This window comes from Rhinatrema bivittatum, chromosome 1, assembly GCF_901001135.1.
Source record: "Rhinatrema bivittatum chromosome 1, aRhiBiv1.1, whole genome shotgun sequence".
Lineage (NCBI taxonomy): Eukaryota > Metazoa > Chordata > Amphibia > Gymnophiona > Rhinatrematidae > Rhinatrema > Rhinatrema bivittatum.
The window spans coordinates 41547956-41561091 of NC_042615.1; the positions used below are offsets into that span (position 1 = coordinate 41547956).

The window sequence follows — 13136 nt, forward strand, 5'->3', positions numbered from 1 at the left end:
GTCCATCATCTCTGCCGCAAGGGCTCGGGCTCGCCTCGTCCATCCTCGCCAGCGCGGGCAGAGAATTTAGCGTCGCGCGGCTCCTCCCTGACAAGCCAACAGGTTGCACGGGGGGAGCTGCCCACCTCATTGCTACCCATGGAGTCTGTTGCCGTTCTGCCTGATAAAAGCCTTAATTGGTTAATGATCAGTCTTTCTGGAAAGGGGGGGGGACGGGAAAAAAATGACCAAGGCATTCATAGGCTTCCTCGTCTGATTAAAACTAGGAGATTTTTTTTTTTTTTTAAGGGTCTCCTGGCATTTGGAAGCCTTGTAGTATCGGCAGTTTTACATCGCTACAAATTCAATCTGACATTTAATGTGATATACATGACCAAGAAAGAACTGAAGAAAAATAAATCAATGAGGTTGTAAAAGAATGCACCAGTTGTGCTGGGAAAATATAACAGCTTTTAAAGCGGCAGCTCAGTGTATCTGGACAGTCCCTGTGGTGCAATATGTTGAACATCTGTTCAGTGAATTTTAAGGACATTCTTTGGGATTCCATACTATTGATGAGGGGGAAAACATGCAGGCATGAAACAAGCAAAGACTAGAAACTGCTTTTTCTAGCACCCACTTGTGATTTTTTTTCCCCCCTCCACCAGGACTCTCTGGCCGTCCTACAGGTGCAATGGGACCAGGGTTGTAACGGTTAAGGCCCTGTTTAGATGCCAAATTCCATTATAAAATAGTCAAATGACCATAGTTACTGCTCACTATTCTTGTCAACTATAATATGCAGATCTGCGGGCAATACTGTTCCCAACACAGCCAGGGCTAATATTTTGGTTTTGTCTTGACAGAACACTTTTCCTGTGCCGAAGCCCTTTGTTTCCGCACTGTTTATTTATTTAAAGTTTCTTATATTCCGCTCATCGTAGTCCTGACCGCTCTAAACAGATAACAAAAAACATGTACCTTACTAGAGACTAGGCTCTGAAACCCTTCTTGTAGCTCAGACTCGGCCTTGCTGCCGAAGGGCACCTCACTATTCTGTGCATAAGAGAGTCTTTGAGGAGTGCCTCACCTTTAAAATAGGCCTGCGTGAGTCGAGGAGTCGCTTCTCTTGAATAATCAAGACGGTGATGTCCTGTCCAACCCAAGTCTGCCCATCTGTGCCTACTTCACTGTGCTCTCATACATCTTATTTGATCTGTGGTCTTCTCCCTTCTTTGCCCTGCCATGAAGGTTGCTTTGTTTGTCTGTCCCAAGCCTGCTTGAATTCTGCCACTGCGACTTCCATCATCTCTGCTGGAAGTTTGTTCTAGGTGTCCACCGCCATGTCAGTGAAAACTTATTTTTTCACCTTCTTTTTTGAGTCTCCCTCCCTTTGTCTTCATCTGATGACCCCTTGTCCTTCAGCTTTTCATTCTCTGCAACGTACTACCTTCTGCCACCTTATTCAACCTGCCCCATTTTATAATATTTGCATAAAAAATGTATTACAACAATATTCTCATGCCAATAAAATAAGCAAAACTAAAAGAATAAACACAAGTCCACATATTGGGGGTATAAGATACACAACATCATGTATTGCTCTTGCAGGTATTCTCAATCTATACTTCCCAGGAAAGCTCATTCCCATAAGGAGAATTAGCCCTCAGGTCCAGTTATTCCAGGAAGAACAACCCCTGGGTTCCAACCACAGTCACTAAGGAAAAGTGTAAGCTGGCTAGGTTCAAAAAAGACATATTTAACCAGACATGAAAGAACAATGTCCCAATCTGCAACACCCTTGGCCTCAAGCAACAAAGAGTGCTACATTCTCTTTTGAGTGGTATGTGCCACATCTGAGAAGATTCTTATTATACACTTAAAAAAAAAAGTTCATCTCTATGCAGAAAAACAACCTTCATGATTCAATATCGGGCTGGCTCCAATCCAAAATTCACTATTATAAAAACAGGCTTAACATATACTTCTTCAGAAGACTTAAAAAAAATCTGTTAAATCTAGAATAGGAGGGGGATATCTGCAGGTATACCCATATATAGGGAGTCTTTCATTTGTTATCTGATCATACTATGGCAACTATATGTATTGTTTCCCTTTATGTGAAGAGTTTAATTTCTCCCTACAAGAGGCAATTTCTGTTTTAAAAAAAGCCTCTCGTTTGCAGGTCACTTTTTTTTTACTCAGGAGACACATCGGAGGAAAAGAGATGAGCAGTTGTTGGTCGGTAGATTTTTTCCATCTGTATATTTGTCCTCTAGCACTAAGGCTAACAGATATGGAGGGGAAGGCAAGCTGAGATCTATATTTAAAAGCCATTTAGACGGATAACTGTAAAGCTATATTTAAAGTTGTATGTGCCATGCCGCTGAATATCCCCATTAAGTTAGCTGGATAGCTATATCTGATTGATTTAACTAGCCTCTCCATGGCTGAATATCGACCTCAACATTTTCCAGGGATTTTAATGTTACCATGAAAGCGGTCCAAAGAGACGATGAGGGTCGATATATTTTGTTGACTGTGACACTTTACTCAAAAGATTTTACTTTTGTTAATGTGTATGCCTAATTTGAACCAGGGATCCTTTTATAAATTGCTGCAGGCGTTGTTACTGGAAGGTGTGGAGGATAATCTGGTTTCAATATAACTAGATTTCCCCCTCTTGATAACTTGACTAGATGGGGCCTGGTTTCCAAAGTTCTTAGATTGCAGCTTACCAGGCTTTTGGAGTCCTGGAATTTGATTGATATGTGGAGAATTTTACAGCCTAAGGATCGGGATTTTACATTCTGTTCCCAGCCCCATGTCACCGACATCGGAATTGACTTTTTCCTATTGGATAAAGCTTTAGCCCATAAGGTATTGAAAGAGAAATTGGATCTATTGCTTGGTCAGATAATGCTCGTCTCTGGATAGATTTATCAATAATGAATGGAAACAAAGGCAAACTGTTTTGGAAAATTAATGATAGGTTATTAAATAATGATGAGGTCTGCCAACAAGTTGAGGATGATATTTTAGAATATTTACAGTTTAATGACATTCATGAAATATCTCCAATAGTCCTCTGGGATTGGATGAAGGCTGTCCTCAAGGGGGAAGCTGATATCCTTTTCGGCATCTAAAAAGAAACAGAGGGAGAAAATTAAGATGGAGTTGGCTCAGTCCATTAGTCATTTGGAGCAATTGCATAAATCTACTTAATCCAAAGATTTTGTTAGAACTAGATAAATATAGAGATAAACTACGAGTACTGTACACAGAGGACATTTCATATCAACTAGATATTACTCAACAACTTTTTTTTTTAATATGGTAATAAACCTAGCAAAATTTTGGCCCAGAAATTAAAGAAAAATCTATCAAAAATATATCCTGAAAAATCAAAGATCGTGAGAGGGGTATTGTGTTATTGATTCTATTCAGATTCAGGAAAGATTCATTCAGTATTATGAGGAACTCTATGACGAATACTCTTCTATAAAACAGGGGGATATAGTGGAATATCTAACTGGGATTTCTCTGCCATTCAGTCCTAATGAAATGCAACAATATTTAAACAAGGAAATTATGGAAATGGAAGTTTCCCAGATAGTAAAGACTTTGAAGCCTGGTAAGGCTACTAGGTTGGACGGTTTCTCAGCCAAATTCTACAAGAAATTTCATAGTAACCTGGTGGGTTCCTTAGCTTGCATGTTTAATCGTCTGCTTCAGAAGGGTGAGTTAACTGTTTCCTCCAATTTGGCTACTATTATGGTAAGGATCATATACTCTGTGGCTCTTTAAAATTTAGATCTTAAAATTTTGGCCAAAATTCTTGTGGAGCGGATTAGTCGGTTCTTGCCTTTGTTGGTACACAATCAGGCTTTATACCAAGTCGATTGGCAGCTGATAATGTTCAGAGACTTCTAAATCTGTCCTGGTGGGCCAAATGAGACAATTCCCCAGCCCTTTTTTTTGTTGCTGTGGATGCAGAGAAAGCTTTTGCTAGCGCTCACTGGCAATATCTGTTCAAGGTTTTGGAAAAATTAAATCTTGTGAATAACGTTCTTACTTGGATTCAGAAACTGTACGATTAGCTGGAAATTTGCATCAAAATTAATGGGGGTTATTCAGATAATTTTTGTGTCTGAAGGGATACCAGGCAGGGATACCCCTTATCTCTCCTCTTATTTGTGCTGGGAATGGAATCTTTTGCAGTTTGGCAAAATAAGGAAATTGGTGGCATCTTATTGGGGATGGAGAATTATATTTGCAGATCTTATGTTCATTATAACTAATCCCAAGTCGTCCTTAAGGGCTATGATTTTGGAGATGGAGAGGTTTAGGAAAATCTCTAGGTTTCGGGTGAATATGGACACATTGGAGATACTGAATATTTATGTTCCTGATTGCTTAACTGCACATCTAATGTCAGAGTTCCCATTTAAATGGGCCAGGGATCATTTGGAATATTGAGGGGTTTTTATAAGTTCTGCAATGGAGAAGTTGCTCCATTTTAATTTTGCACCTTTATTTTCTACTATTAGAACAATGGGAACATCACAACCTATTTTGGGCGGGCAGAACTTCTCCCACTGTGCTATTTATTTCAGACCTTGCTGATCATATTTTCTGATAATTTCCTTAAATGCCTCTGAAAAAAATATTTGCCTTCATATGGAAACGTAGACCACCAAGGGTGGCTGCCTCAGTGCTTTATCAATCAAGAATATCTGGGGGGGGGGGGGGCATCTCAGTTCCGAGCCATTTTGAATTGGTATCAGAAGCAGGATATGAAGCAAGGGGTTCAAATAGAACAAACCATAGTTGGCACAATCCCCCTCAGGGGTTTGATGTGGCTTCCTAAGAGTTCCCGTCCTGTTAGGTAACTTTCATCTGCCCATACATGTTGTACTATGAAATTACAGGACAGGTGGAAATAGACTTTTTTAGGGGTCCGGAATTATTTTCTACTGTTCGCCCATCAGATTTAATACAATATTTCTGCCACGTTTAATTTCTAGAGACTTTAAACATTAAGGTTTGGGAATTTCACAGCTAGGTCAGATTTGGGACAGTCAAGGGTTAATTAGCTGTTTTTGTAATTTAATCTTTATTAGCATTTAAAACTTAACATAAAGATAATCAATAAAGCAAAATGTAATATATTATAACAATAAACATAAGGCAAAACAAATCTTAGGCATGATAAATCAAACATTACATACACTAGTCCACATTAACAAAGGGGATGCACCATACAAAAGAACAACTTTTAATAAAATAAAGAAATCTAAAGAAGAGGGAAAGAGGAAAAATATGTCATTATGCATTATGCTTTAAATATCTCATGTTTAAACCCAATATCAACCTTACTAGGTGATCTGGATCAAGGAAAACAAACGTATTATGTTGATAAGATACCAGGCATTTACAAGGGTACTTAAAGAAAACTGTCACACCTACTGCCAAGACTCTGTTTTAATGATAGGAATTGCCTCCTTTTAGCTTGAGTAGCAACCGAAATTTCAGGAAACATTTTAATTTTTTGACTACAAAACTGAAAGTGTTTGCAAGAAAAATATTTATGAAATAACCTTTCCTTATCATTTCTTGGCAGATAATATATATTAGAAATCAAAGGAATTTTATCATCTGTATATCCCAAATATTCCCATTAATATATTTTTTTATCGTTTTGAAAGGTGAAAGTAATCGATTCAGTGGAAAGTTCAAAAACCGAAGATTTTTCCCATGATATGTATTCTCAATCTTTTCTAGACCATTAGAAGTAGCCAAATTATCCTTCATAAGATCAGGTCTCAAAGCTTGTTCAGCAGCTACCAACAATTTAAATTTAGATAATTCTTTTTTTACAACACCCAGTCTCAAGTCAAATTCTTGATATTTTAAGTGGAAGTTCTCAGATAATTTGTCCACCCACTCATTTAGCTGAAACAAGGATTTCTCAGATCTAGATAAATATTATTAGGAACTGAAGTTTCCACAAAAAAAAAAAAATAAATCCCTAAGAATATTAGCCCTTCTTACCTCATTATTCAGTTCCTGAGATAAGTTGGCATCTCCTAGAGATATTATAACCAGGCTCTCCATAGTATTCAGAAAAAGCTCGGTAGGTGGTTGGGAGTAGAGGAGTTGACTGGACTTCCTTCTCCAGCTTGGGGTGGTACCAGCACATCTCCTGGTATTTGTGTTTGTAAAGGTGGGAAATTAAAATTGGGGCTAAGGGAAGCTCCAGATACATAAGAGCCCTCCCCTGCAGTGCCCTAGAGTGTGTTTGGGTAAATGAGTGGATCACATGTTGATCCATTGGACCTAATATAGATGACAACAATGCTGGAGTTTTCCCTTCACGTTTCTTCCCCATATACAATGATGGCAATAAAAAGAGAAAGAAGAATGGAAAACCTCTCTAAGGGGTGCGCCCTTTAGGTATGTGGCTTTGGCACCCCACTTTTGAGCTCTCACAGGCCCCCTTAGATGATGCCATAGGCCTGATAAAGGAGGAGGGAGGATCTCAATCACTGCTGATCTCCAGCTGGTCTCCCAACAATCTCCTCACCTCTCACAGTAGCATCCTCAAGGGTTGATTAGCTTTGGTGAAATATCCCTTACCTGAGGTTAACGCATTTTAAAACAAATATGACTATCACAACGGCTTTCAGATGGGAAATCGAGATTTGAAGGGTATTGTGTTAAAGCACATCGTGTTCATGGGATAATTTCTAAGCTTGCTTGGAGATTTGAAGAGCAAACCTAAACACTTAGAGGCCTGGGAAAAAGATCTGGGAGGACCCTTAGATGAAAATTCTTGAGACTTTTGTTTTTTTGTCCATTAAAAAAAATTTAAATTTCCTTCTTGCTACTCGAAAATGGATATAAGTTGTTGCTTAGATGGTACCTCATGCCAGATCGTCTTATTAAAATTTATCCAAATGTTAAGGCTGAATATTGGAATTTATGTGGTGGGGTGGGGACCTTGTATCTTATTTGGTGGGAATGAACTTTAGTCTAGAAGTATTGGAATTTGATTCTACAATGGACTCAGGATATCATTAATGTTGCTGTTCCCAAGGAACGTAAAGTTTTTCTCTTAGGCCCACCGACTTTTAAAATTGCTAAGAAGTTGCATCTATTGATAACACAAATTATACTTGTAGCTAGGTGTGCCCTGGCCATTTGTTGGAAGGCTCCTTCCTCTCCAAGTTACTGATCGTAGAACAATGTCTAAGGACTATTTACTATCTGGAGAAGCTGACTGCGATCAAGAATAACAACTTGTCAAGATTTGAAAACATTTGGCTACCATATAAAGAGTGGCATGAACTTGAGGTCTGCTTTCAAAAGCTGAGTCCCTCTGTCCCCAGGAGATGCCAAAAAACAGCCTTCCTGCTGCAAGCCAAGTGAGCTCTCAGCCATGATGACATCATCTTCTGGAGGTCACTGTCTTCAGAGGACTCCAAGATTTTCATGCTCTGAAATTGATGGCATCCTCCTCTCTTCCAGGCTTAGCGAAGTACTCAGGGCCAAAAAGGATGACAGTAGATCTTCCCCTGTTGCTTCTGTAAGCGGCCCAGCTCTGGAGCTTTCTGGTTGCTCCTGGCTATGGCCAACAAAATAATCAATGCGTCCGGAGACCAGGGCCCTCAACATTTCAAATGGAAAGGTGCAAGTCTTCCTCTTTATCTTGACCATAATAAGCAAAATACAGATTCCAGGCAACTAGGAAAAGACTGGGCAGCAGTGAACTAACTCCTATCCATCAAATTTCAAATTTATAATCAACCTAACCTATGCCTAAGGACCCAGCCCACTGGAACCAACCATAAAGAGCTATCTGTCTTGTTCTCTTGGTCTGACACCAGACTTGGGACAGTGTGGAGTACCTGTGGTAGGTGATACTGAATGGTGAGGCAAGTCGCCACCAAAGTTAAGGATAGTAGCACCTGTGAAATAGGTTTTATCCCAAAACTCTGAGTCATATAGATAAAGAAAAAATATATCTACTTGTTCTTCTATAGTTTGAATAAGATATATCTATAAAAGTATGCTGTAAATGGCTTAGTATTTGGACAGTTTTTTTATTGATGAAAGAAGGCAGATTGTGCAAGTTTGGATAGATATAATAAATAGTATCACTATTGATGACTGGATTGCTTTCAATCATTATACTTGAAAACTATAACATTTTATGATTCTTTTAAGTTTTATGGTGTAGATATAGTATATGTGTTATTATATAGATATTATACCCTCTAATATGTTTGTATCCTTTTTTGACTTATTGGTAATGTTAAGTTAATCAAGCTAAAAAGAAAACTTTACGCTCATGGCAAACTGGCTATGTTAAATGCTTTTTTATATCTAAGACAATAACCATCTGACAGTTTAGATAATGGAATTTATTCTAAGGTGTCTATGCAATAAACTTTAACGTACAGGTTAAGGCTTTCCTATGCATGCTAAATATAGAGTGCTAGGCAACAATGACTTATCATACATGTTGAAAGTGGTCCAGAAAGATATTAGCATGAAATGCTAAAATTAGCATGTCTGTGTATGTTAATAAGGAACACTATATGGAAATGAGGCTTTGGCATGTGCAAAGTAAATAGCATTGTAAGCTCTTCCCACATTACTTAGTGAGCACTTGTTAACAGCTTGATATTTATTTATTATTTTAATTTTATTTTAAAATATTTGCCACTCACTCGCTCCAAAGTTTGGGGGCAGGATACAATAAAATATAGATAAAATAATACATCAAGCAAAGTACAGAAAAAACATATAAAACATAAAGAGGTGGTATATAGTGAGGCATTTGGACTAATAAGTTGAAATTTAACACCTGCTACAAACCAAGAGTTAACTTGCTAATGTGCATGCTATTGAAAGAGCTCAGTTACAACATCCATACTGTAAACACAGGGACTAAAAAACGAAGGGCATGTATAGGATATGATGCTATAAAACTGTATCCATAGGCTCTACAGGATGAATATATATGGCCACACTTCTCTTTAAAACAAAACAGAGCCAACATATATTTCTTCTGGAATTCTAACAACACTTACTTGCCCAATCAAAAATAAATCTGCTTGTATTTACACAAGGCAAAAATGTACTTCCTAACAATAGGTTACGAGAGAAGACATTTTGTTTTCTGTTATTGACATTGTTAGGGCAGCCAAAGAACACTGTAGGTATATAGAGGTTTGAGGCCATAAGACTGGCTAAGCCACAAAAGGTTCTATGGACTCACAAATTATTTTTGTTTGAATTCAAAATTATTTTCTTTGAGTTTTGAGGCCCTAGCAGACTGTGTAGTCTAGCCATTGCAGTGCCTGTACTATATAGAGTGATCACAGAGGGGTTGGGATAGTCAGATGCCAGTACCCTTCTGAATCAGGACCACTGAATTCTGTCTAAATAATGCATGCATTAACATCAGATTTGATATTCAATTCTTCCTGAATTCCTGGTCTCCCCTTCTATGCTCCCTTCTGTCCCCATCCATATCTGTTCACACCACTTTTCAAGACTCTTAGGGCCGGATTTTAAAACGTACGCGCGGGCATACGTACATTTGTGTGCAACCCGGTGCACACAAATGTACGCCCGATTTTATAACATGTGCGTGCAGCCGCGCGCATGTTATAAAATCTGGGGTCGGTGCGCGCAAGGGGGTGCACTCTAGTGCACACTAGTGCATCTTGCGTGCGCCGAGCCCTAGGGGAGCCCCGATGGCTTTCCCCGTTCCCTCCGAGGCCAGTCCGAAATTGGAGTGGCCTCGAAGAGAACTTTCTTTCCACCCCCCCCACCTTCACCTCCCTTTCCCTACCTAACTTTCCCCCCAGCCCTACCTAAAACCCTCCCTAACCTTTATTTTACAAGTTGTGCCTGCCTCTGGGCAGGCGTAGGTTGCTTGCACAGGCCGAATGCCAGCCTAACAGCCCTACAAAAGCCTCTGGCCACGCCCCCACTCCACCCCTTTTTTCAAGCCCAGAGACATGCGCGCATTGCTGGGCCTATGCAAACTGGGCTCGGCGCGCATAGGGCTTTTAAAATCTGCCCCTTAGTGACATAGAAGATAACTGACACCCACTTGTGTCAGTTTTTCACCCTCCTGGAGCTCTGTTCTTTCGTCTCTTCTCTTGGAGTCTAGTTCTAGTAGCTATCTCACATCTCCCCTCAGTATCGACAAACAAACTACATCTGCCAGGTTTACTTGCATACTCTTTAGAAGGAGGAACCAAAAGGAAAAGCGACTGTACATGTTCAGTTTAGTGTGATAATGCTATTTAACTTTAGGTCAGTAAGTAACTTGGTCATCCTATTTCAGCCTATGCATTTTTGGCTTTTATTCACAATAATAGTGTGAGCACACTATCTGAGACATTATTTACTATGCCCATGTTAAATCTTATTGCACTACCTGGAGTTCTCCAGGGACCAAAAAGGTGGAGGGGCTTCATCAAATGACTTATGAAGAGAGATTGAAGAATCTAAATATGTACACCCTGGAGGAAAGGAGGAGCAGGGGTGATATGATACAGACTTTCAGATACTTAAAAGGTTTTAATGATCCAAAGACAACGACAAACCTTTTCCGTTGCAAAAAAATCAGCAGAACCAGGGGTCACGATTTAAAACTCCAGAGAGGAAGATTCAGAACCAATGTCAGGAAGTATTTCTTCACGGAGAGGGTGGTGGATGCCTGGAACGCCCTTCCAGAGGAAGTGGTGAAGACCAAAACTGTGAAGGATTTCAAAGGGGTGTTGGATAAACACTGTGGATCCATAAAGTCTAGAGGATGTGAATGAAGAGAAGAGCCATGGAGGTGGCTTGCTTGCGGGAATGACGGCTACTACCTGGAGATTAATATCCTTATTCAATAAACATACACACAGTTAATGCGACTCCAACATTGCTCTATGCTTCAACGGCAAAAGGAAATGTGGAAAAAAGGATTTGCATCCACAAAAAAGCAGGGGAGTAGCTTGCTTGTTACGGTGGTTACTACCCCAAACCAAATAAGCCTGATACTTCACTTGGAATACATATCCAGCGCAGCTCACTGCTTCAACGGCAGGGGAGAATGAAGTAAAGAGGATTTATATTCAGAAAACCAACAAGGACTGAATTGCACAGGCAGGGTAAACAAGCATGGGAGTAGCTTGCTTATTATGGTGGTTACTACTCCAAACCAATTAGCTAGATACTTCACTTAGATGCAGCTCCAGCACTGCTCTCTACATCAATGGAGGGGGTGGAAGGGAATTAGAACCAAAAAGTTACTTATATGGGCCAAGAATAACAGATAAGTATGAAAACAAATAGGTGTGAAAGCTTGCTGGGCAGACTGGATGGGCCGTTTGGTCTTCTTCTACCGTCACTTCTATGTTTCTATTTGTTCTTGTACCACTGTTTTTTAATATATTTATAAATGACCTGGAAATGGGAGCAACAAGTGAGGTGATCACATTTTCTGAAGAAACAAAATTATTCAAAGTTGTTAAATCATAAGAGGATTGTGAGAAACTACAAGAAGACACTGCAAAACTGGGAGGTAGGGCATGCAAATGGCAAATGAAATTTAATGTGGACAAATGTAAAGTGATGAACTTAGGGAAGAGTAACTCAAATTATAGGTACACAATGCAAGGTTCCACATTAGGAGTCACCATTCAGGAAAAGGCAATCTCCACCATCTGCTGGAGACGGAGAATACTGGCAGGCTGATATTGGAGCAGGACTATATGGTCATGACTTCAGCTTTTGCTCTGTCTCCATCTGCTGGTAGAGGTACATAACTCACTTAAGAACATAAGAAAATGCCATACTGGGTCAGATCAAGGGTCCATCAAGCCCAGCATCCCGTTTCCAACAGTGGCCAATCCAGTCTATAAGAACCTGGCAAGTACCCAAAAACTAAGTCTATTCCATGTTACCATTGCTAATGGCAGTGGCTATTCTCTAAGTGAACTTAATAGCAGGTAATGGATTTCTCCTCCAAGAACTTATCCAATCCTTTTTTAAACACAGCTATACTAACTGCACTGACCACATCCTCTGGTAACAAATTCCAGAGTTTAATTGTGCGTTGAGTAAAAAAGAACTTTCTCCAATTAGTTTTAAATGTGCCCCATGCTAACTTCATGGAGTGCCCCACTCATGGGGATTGACCTGCCCGAATGCTGAGGAAGCAGAGACTCCCATATTGGATGGTGGGTGACTTGGGACTGGGTGAGGAAAGCACATATTCAGTGACTGGAAGAAGAGTGAGGACTTTGGAACTAGAAGTAAAGCAGGACTCAGAGAATGGAGGGAGAGTGGGGACAAAGATTGGGTGGGGAGAATGGGGCTGTGGAGACATTGGGGATAGGGGGACAGAAATTCAGCATTTGGGTGGGGAAATGAGTGGGGGTGTTAGATGGGCTAGAAGCAATGTGATTTTCTGCCAGGTTGTCAACCTGCAACTTTTGTTGCTGACCTGGAACCTTTCTGAAGTTCCTTCCTTTTCCCTATTAGGAAAAAGTGAAAGGTGGAGGCCACCACTGGCCCCAAGCTGAGATGGCTAGGAGAAGGGAGGGAACTAAATGGTGTGAGTAAAGGGCCTGGAGGGATGGGAGAAGATAGCTCGGTGAATGAAGTAAGAAACGGTGGAAAAGGGATTGGAGAGGAAGTGAAAGAGTGGTAATGGGAGGCTGTATAGGGTGTGAGAACCAGAAAACAGCACCTGGAGGCAGGGAAGAAGATGTGCAAAATAAGGAGCTGGGATTAGTGTGGAGATGAGAGGCAGAGTATAGTAGTTGAGAGAGCTGGGGTGAGTAGAAATGGGGGCCAAGAGAGTGAGTGAAAGAGAAGAGGAAAGAGGCTGAGGAAGGAGTTATAACAGAAGAAGGAATGGGAGGACTGGAGAGTGAGTGGAGAGCAGGGAGATGATCTGGAAAGGGGGGTGGAAGATAAAGGTTGGTGAAAGGTGACGAGAGGGAGATTGAGGACTGGATAATGAAACAGGGGAGAAAAAGGGGTAAAATCCAACTATGAATGGTTAGAAGCAGAAAAGTGAAATGAAAAAAGAGAGATGAAAAAGAAAGATTAATGACAGAGACAGATAACAGAAAAGAACT

The 13136-nt window shown here is 40.2% G+C and overlaps 1 protein-coding gene across 3 annotated transcripts in view; it reads right to left on the bottom strand.

Moving 5' to 3' along the window:
- INPP4B (inositol polyphosphate-4-phosphatase type II B) overlaps positions 1-13136 on the bottom strand; it is a 1386300-nt gene that overhangs the window by 864568 nt on the left and 508596 nt on the right. For all 3 annotated transcript variants that reach the window (XM_029598221.1, XM_029598061.1, XM_029598140.1), the window contains exon 2: positions 3031-3121. The gene's annotated coding sequence lies outside the window, so the exon portion shown is untranslated. The remainder of the gene's footprint in view (positions 1-3030; positions 3122-13136) is intronic.